The sequence below is a fragment of the Lactuca virosa genome, chromosome 4 (genome assembly GCF_052849685.1).
Source record: "Lactuca virosa cultivar CGN04683 chromosome 4, Lactuca_virosa_CGN04683_v6, whole genome shotgun sequence".
Lineage (NCBI taxonomy): Eukaryota > Viridiplantae > Streptophyta > Magnoliopsida > Asterales > Asteraceae > Lactuca > Lactuca virosa.
This window is the reverse complement of record NC_136429.1, coordinates 397,681,590-397,688,939: the sequence shown is the minus strand read 5'-3', so window position 1 is coordinate 397,688,939 and position 7,350 is coordinate 397,681,590.

The window sequence follows — 7,350 nt, the reverse complement described above, 5'->3', positions numbered from 1 at the left end:
GGTAAAGTACCCAAACTAGACCACATTAAGATTTGGGGTTGCGAGGCTTTCATGAGACGCGAGACTCATGATAAGCTCGAACCTCGAAGTGAGAGGTGTATTTTCATCGGCTACCCACAGAAATCCTTTGGTTACCTCTTCTACAGACCTAGTGAGAATGTGGTCTTTGTAGCTAGGAGGGCGTTCTTTCGAGAGAGAGAGAGTTCATAAGCCAAGGAGACAGTGGGAGGCAAGTTGAGGAGGAAACTTCTGTTGAGCCAATTGACAAGTCTGTACCTCTGAGGCGTTCCACAAGGGTTAGGAATGCACCTGAGCATTACTATGGATTCCATATTACTGCAGAAGGTGATACACTTATCAGTGATGAGACGCAGATAGGTTTGGATGAACCTAACAGTTACGCGGAAGCCATGGCAGGCCCTGAGTCAGCCAAGTGGAAAGAGGCAATGGACAGTGAGATACAGTCCATGTATGACAATCAAGTTTGGAACTTGGTTGAGAATGTACCAGGTCGTAAGACTGTAGGGTGCAAATGGATCTTCAAGAAGAAAACCGACATGGATGGTAATGTACACACTTATAAGGCACGACTGGTTGCAAAGGGTTTCTCACAAACTCCCGGAGTTGATTATGATGAGACCTTTTCTCCAGTGGCCAAGATTAAGTCTATTAGGGTTCTGTTAGCCATAGCCGCATTTCATGACTATGAAATATGGCAAATGGATGTCAAAACCGCTTTCCTTAATGGAAAGTTGGCTGAGGATGTTTACATGAGTCAGCCAGAGGGTTTTGTCAACACAGAGTACCCTAATAGAGTGTGTAAGCTTGAGAAATCCATTTATGGGTTAAAGCAAGCACCTCGCAGATGGAATCTTTGCTTTGATGAGAAAGTCAAGGAATTTGGCTTTTCTAGGAGTGAAGATGAATCTTGTGTATATGTCAAGGCTAGTGGGAGTATAGTTAGCTTTTTGGTATTGTATGTGGATGACATACTACTCATAGGAAATGACATCCCAACTCTGTAGGAAGTTAAGTCCTGGCTTGGGAAGTGTTTCTCTATGAAGGACCTAGGAGAAGCTGCCTATATTCTAGGGATAAGGATCTTGAGAGACCGGAGTAAAAGACTAATTGGACTTAGTCAGAGTACTTACTTGGATAAGGTGTTGAAGAGATTCAGCATGCAGGACTCCAAGAAAGGAGAGTTACCCATCCAGAGTAACGCCAGATTGAGTAAGACACAAAGCCCTAGTACTGAGGCTGAGATAGCAGAAATGAGTCGAATACCTTATGCTTCGGCTGTAGGATCGATCATGTATGCTATGACGTGTACTCGACCTGATGTAGCCTTTTCTTTGAGCATGGTTAGCAGGTATCAGGGGAACCCTGGCAAGGCACACTTGACTGCGGTAAAGAATATCCTCAAGTACATACGGAGGACTAAGGACTGGGTCCTTACCCTCGGTGGGAGTGAAGACTTGAGAGTTGTAGGGTATAGTGATGCTAGCTTTCAGACTGATAGGGATAATTACCGCTCTCAGTCAGGCTGGGTCTTTACCTTAAATGGAGGAGCAATTTCTTGGAAGAGTTCCAAGCAAGAGACAGTGGCTGATTCAACTTGCGAATCAGAGTATATAGCAGCTAGCGAGGCAGCAAAGGAGGCGATATGGCTGAAGAACTTCATTGGAGACCTTGGAGTTGTACCAGCTATTAAAGAGCCAATGGAAATTTTCTGTGATAGTGAAAGTGCAGTTGCCTTAGCCAAGGAACCAAGGGATCACGGGAGATCCAGATACATCGACAGAAAATACCATTTCATCAGACATCGAATAGAAGAAGGACTCCTCGTGGCAAAGAGGGTATCATCGGATGACAATCCAGCAGATCCCCTCACGAAGGGACTGACTCGGGTTAAGCATCTCCAGCATGCTCGGAGCATAGGGCTGAAGGATGATATTAGATTTAGTAGTTAGATAACCTTGAAATTTGTAAAGTGTAATTGACATTAGATGATGAATAAAAGGTGTTTTATTTATGAGTAAAGTGTTGCTATCTCTTTTCGATCGTTTACTATATTTCTTTTGCATGTTTTGACTTCCAGAATAATTATGTTTGGTATATCATATTATTCGAACCTCCACAGTCGGTCAAATGTCGGAAGTAGGTATGAATCAAGACTGTCATGATTGGTTGCAGAGGTTTAAGTTGTTGGACATGGCTACAACACTCATGAGTGCTCATAAGTTCTGAGCATTGGACTCAACCCACGCTCACTGGAATCACTTCATGGAATTAATCTCGAGTGATCGTGAGACGGTAATATCATATAAGTCTTCAAACCTAGAGATATGATTTGTTACTTATGAGTTGGTTATGCATTGATTGTACGTTAACGCATTGGTAACTCGATGTTATAAAACGTGCTTTTGTGTATAATTCAATGAGTGGTAGAACAAACATATGAGTCAAAGTTTATCTGTTCCTTCTTGGATTAGAAGCTGATATCTGGGCCCCTCGATGATTTTGTTTTGACCTATGTACCGGGCCCGGTCAGAACTAAGTTGATGTGTTCAATTGAGTTCTATGTCAAATAAATCGGAAATCGGGAAACAAACTGCTGGACACAAAGTAAGACACTGTTCCATGTATTTGTCCGGCTGATATCTAGAACAGAGGATTATATGATCACTTATCTGAAATGGCGTATCATCATCTTCTCAGTTCCGAGAAACCTTGAAAAGAGCTACGATTGCTGATCGGTTCCTGAAGTCATACTTGCAGTTATAGTTATTAGACTTATCCAAGTGGGAGACTGTTGGATAAGGTGTTTAAGTCCATAACTATTTCTGGTATGTACTTGACCCGACCCGGCATGGTCCATTTGGGTTGCATGGCATCATGCGTTTGGATAGACTAAATGAGAGAAATAACACTTGTGGTTTATTAATATATTATAAGTTCTAATATATTAATAGTATTATTTAATTAGTATTGATCAAGAATTAATCTAGGATTAATTAAGTGATCAAAAGATGACTAATTAAATATATGGGTTGATCATGTAAATCATCCATAACTTGTATAGTGGGCTAAAAGGCTCCATGGATAATCAAGTTGGGTTAAACCCATTGAATGCTCCATGGAGGCTCCATGGGAGTTACAAACCCATGGGTCATGGAAATGAAGAGTCTTGCCACATTAGGGTTTACATGGTGTAACCCTAGATGTGACACACTATATAAGCAACATGTTCTCCACCAAAATCGGTGACACTAAGAAACAAGAGGGCTAGAGCCGATTTTGCAAGTGTAAGATTCTCTCAAAGTTTACTCCTTTGCATTTGGTGTTGTGTGAAACATTTGAGGCATCACACTTGGGGTGCTAGGTTCACAAGATTTCAAGGATCATAATCAACAACAAGGTAAGTTATTCTATCTTTCATTCAAGTTAAAAATGTTCCCCATGTATGCTAGATAGGAATATAACCTTGGAATTCAACTTTTCATGATTATTAGACAAATATAGATCCAAGGTTATTAGGGTTGCATGTACACTTAGGAAGTGTTAAAATGCTCAAAACCCATCACAAAGTTCCCTAGGAACTACGCTGGACATGAGTACAACCTACCATCCACAGACCGACGGACAAAGTGAGAGGACTATCCAAACCTTGGAAGATATGTTTCGAGCCTGTGTGATCGACTTTGGGAAAGCATGGGATACTCATTTACCCCTTGTCGAATTTTCCTACAACAACAGTTATCACACGAGCTTAAAGGCTGCTCCATTCGAGGCCCTCTATGGCCGAAAGTGCAGATCCCCTATGTGCTAGGCTAAGGTGGGTGATACCCAGTTAGCTAAAGGACGAGTTCCTAAGAGCACTCTCACGGGTCCAGAAATCATACGGGAAACGACAGAGAAGATCGTTCAGATTCGTGAACAATTGAAAGCCTCTAGAGACAGACAGAAAAGCTATGCAGATAAACGAAGGAAACCATTGGAATTCCAGGTGGGCGACCGTGTTCTATTGAAGGTCTCACCCTGGAAGGGCTTGATACGCTTCGAAAAGCGTGGAAAGCTAAATCCAAGATACATAGGGCCTTTCGAGATTCTCGCTAAAATCGGCACTGTAGCTTACAAACTTAACTTACCGTGCGAACTCAGTAACGTATATTCTACTTTCCACGTCTCGAACTTGAAAAAGTGTCTGTCCGACAAAAGTCTTGTAATCCCACTCGACGAGATCGAGATCAACGTGAGCCTCAACTTCATGGAAGAACCTGTAGAGATCATGGACTGAGAGGTTAAGCAAACGAAACAAAGTCGTATCCCGATAGTGAAGGTTCGCTGGAGCGCCAAGCGAGGACCGAAATTCACTTGGGAGCGAGAGGATCATATGAAACTGAAATATGCTCGCCTTTTTACTTAGTTATTTGTAACTACTTATTTGCTTAAACTCTAATTTCGGAATGAAATTTCTTCTAACGGGGGATGATGTGACAACCCAAAATTTCTGTTATGTACAACCACTAACTTCAATAGAAGTCAAAACTGTTTCTGCTCATTTTCAAGCTTTTTGGAATCAGTTTGAGTGTTTTAAAGTCAGTACTTGAAGAGATAACTGAAGAGAGGATGTCCTAGGGTTTATTGTGCATCAATAAAGTCCCAAAACTCCAAGAGTTTGGAGTTTACGGCCTAAACAAGGTGTTTACGGCCCTAAACCCTAAGGGGGTAAAAATATGACACTTAGTCATTTTTACCACTTTTTCACCATTTTCAAGTCTAGAACTCAAATCCTCTCAAGTATCATCCGATTTTCCTTCTTGATCTTCAACTTTGTAAGTGTTTCTTGCCCTAATTAGTTGATATCTCACTTAATCTAGTGATCTTACATGATTCCATCCGTGAAATCATTCCATTTGTGTAGATCTTCAAGTGTTCTTAGTTTCACCAAGAACACCAAGAACACACACTAGTGTTCTTGGACTTTTAACACCCTTTCAAGCTCATTTATTGTAAGTACTCTTACCCTAGTGTGTTATAAGGCTTGTTACACTTCTTAATCATCTAGGAAACATAAAGAAACACAAGATGAAAGGTGTTTACGGTCCAACATGTTCTTGGACCGTAAACCCTAATGAAGGGACCATTGTGTGCCCTAGTCCCTTACCAAGCCTTGGATACTAGTCTAGATCATATCCTTGATGTGCGTAGGACCTTAAACATCAAAAAGACCATGAACCAGTAGAGTTTACGACCGTACACACATGGAGAAATGGTCAATGGGCCGTAAACTCCATAAAGGGGTGAAATGTTGCCCTAATCACTTCCAAAGGCTTAGATTTGAAGTAGGAATGCTTCTTATGACCTTATAGGCTTCAAAACACAAAATGGTAGAAGTACCATGAGTTTACGGCCGTAAACTCATGGGTTTACGACCGTAAACTCCAAGGGAGTTGGTCACAAAACCGTAAACTCCAAAAGAGTTTACCCTTGGACCCTAAACTCAAATGCAAGGTCCTATAACCCTTAGATGCAATCCTTAGCACTTATAGCACTTAAATCAAGTGTTTTACATGTCTTAGGATGTCTTAACTTGATTTATTAGTTGTTAAATGACCAATTGGATACATATACGTGTTATTATATGTTAACTAGGATCCTTGTGTGTGTTCAAGTCTTCACTTGACACTTAGCATCCTATACCATCCGTTCATCCAAACCACTCACTACAGGTGAGTTCATACCCCTTAATCAATCTTTTAAATGATTTTAAATGCTTTTATGGGGGGATACAAGTTGATCTTTTATAGTTATTATATCAATCACATCTTATTAATAACTACCAAACAAGTGGATTTCTTACTTTCAAACTATGTTATCAAACAAACTACTTTTCAAACTGTTTTTTCAAACTCTTTTACATGTCCAATACTTTTATCAAACTCTCTTACATGTCCAATACTTTTATCAAACTCTTTTACATGTCAAATACTTTTATTCAATTTCTTTTGCACTTATATTCTGTTAAATGTATATCTTTATAGATATAGTTATATAAGTAGGATTGTGTGACAACCCGAAAGATATTCCGTTAACGTAACCCATTCCGTTAATAAAAATTTCATTTTTATTTTGGGTTTTCCGTTAATTTTCAAATTAAATAATTCATTTAGAATTATTATTATAATTTCGTATGTGTAAGAACGAAATATTTATTTGAGTGAAAACACTATAAATAATCTTTTGAGGATTTCTAGACTACGACTAATACGGATAATGGTTATTTACCCGGGTAAAATATTAAGCTCCGTTTAATGTCCGTATTGGGTGTATTCCCACCAGGTCACTAACTCTAGTCATACAAAAGGGTGGAGTGACCACCATTTGAGCTTTTCCCACACTTGAACTTTCTCTCTCTACTCTCTCTCTAAAAATCGGATTTCTCTCAAGGATCTTCACTTTCAAGCTCCAATTTGGTAAGTGATCCTTCCTAACTAGTTGGTTATCCTAACATGCTTGCAAATCCATGTCTTAAACTCTCAATTTCATCAACAACTCGTGTTTACGGTTTTGGGGAGCCTCCCAAAAACCGTAAACTCCTTCAATGGAGGTTTTGAAGCCCCAAAACCCTTCCAAACATCTTCTAATGCTTAGATCCTTACATGCATGGAGTTAGAACCACAAGATCATGAGTTTTTGGCCATGGACATGAGTTTACGGTCCTTGAATGTTCAAGAACCGTAAACACCCTTTAATGGGGTTTTGATGCTCCTTAACCCTTCCAATGCATGTCTAATGGCCTTGAAACTTGTTTGAATGATCTTAGAATCCTAAAACATGTCCAAAGAAGTGTAAACATGAGTTTACGGTTTGGGAACGTCTCCCAAAACCGTAAACACCTTCCAAAGGTGTTTCAATGCTCCAAACACTTTGCATGGCTTGTATTTGAGTCTAGAACTTGCATGAATGGCCTACAAACCACCAAAACACTTGGAAAATGGACAAACATGGACAAAGGTGGGTTTACGGCCGTAAACCCATGAGTTTACGACCGTAAACTCCCCAAGGGTGGTCCAAGGACCGTAAACCCTTGAGTTTACGACCGTAAACTCCCCAAGGGTGGTCCAAGGACCGTAAACCCTATTTCCAAGGCCATTTCATGTCCCGATCACTTTCTAAGCCATAGAATCAACCTTAGAACCTTCCCGTGTGCAAGATGAGACCTTGGATCACTCAAACCACCACACCCATGAGTTTACGGCCGTAAGCTCATGGGGGATATGGTCTTTGGACCGTAAACTCCCCTAAGGGTTTACACTTGAAGAGTAAACACCTTATCTAGGCCCTACA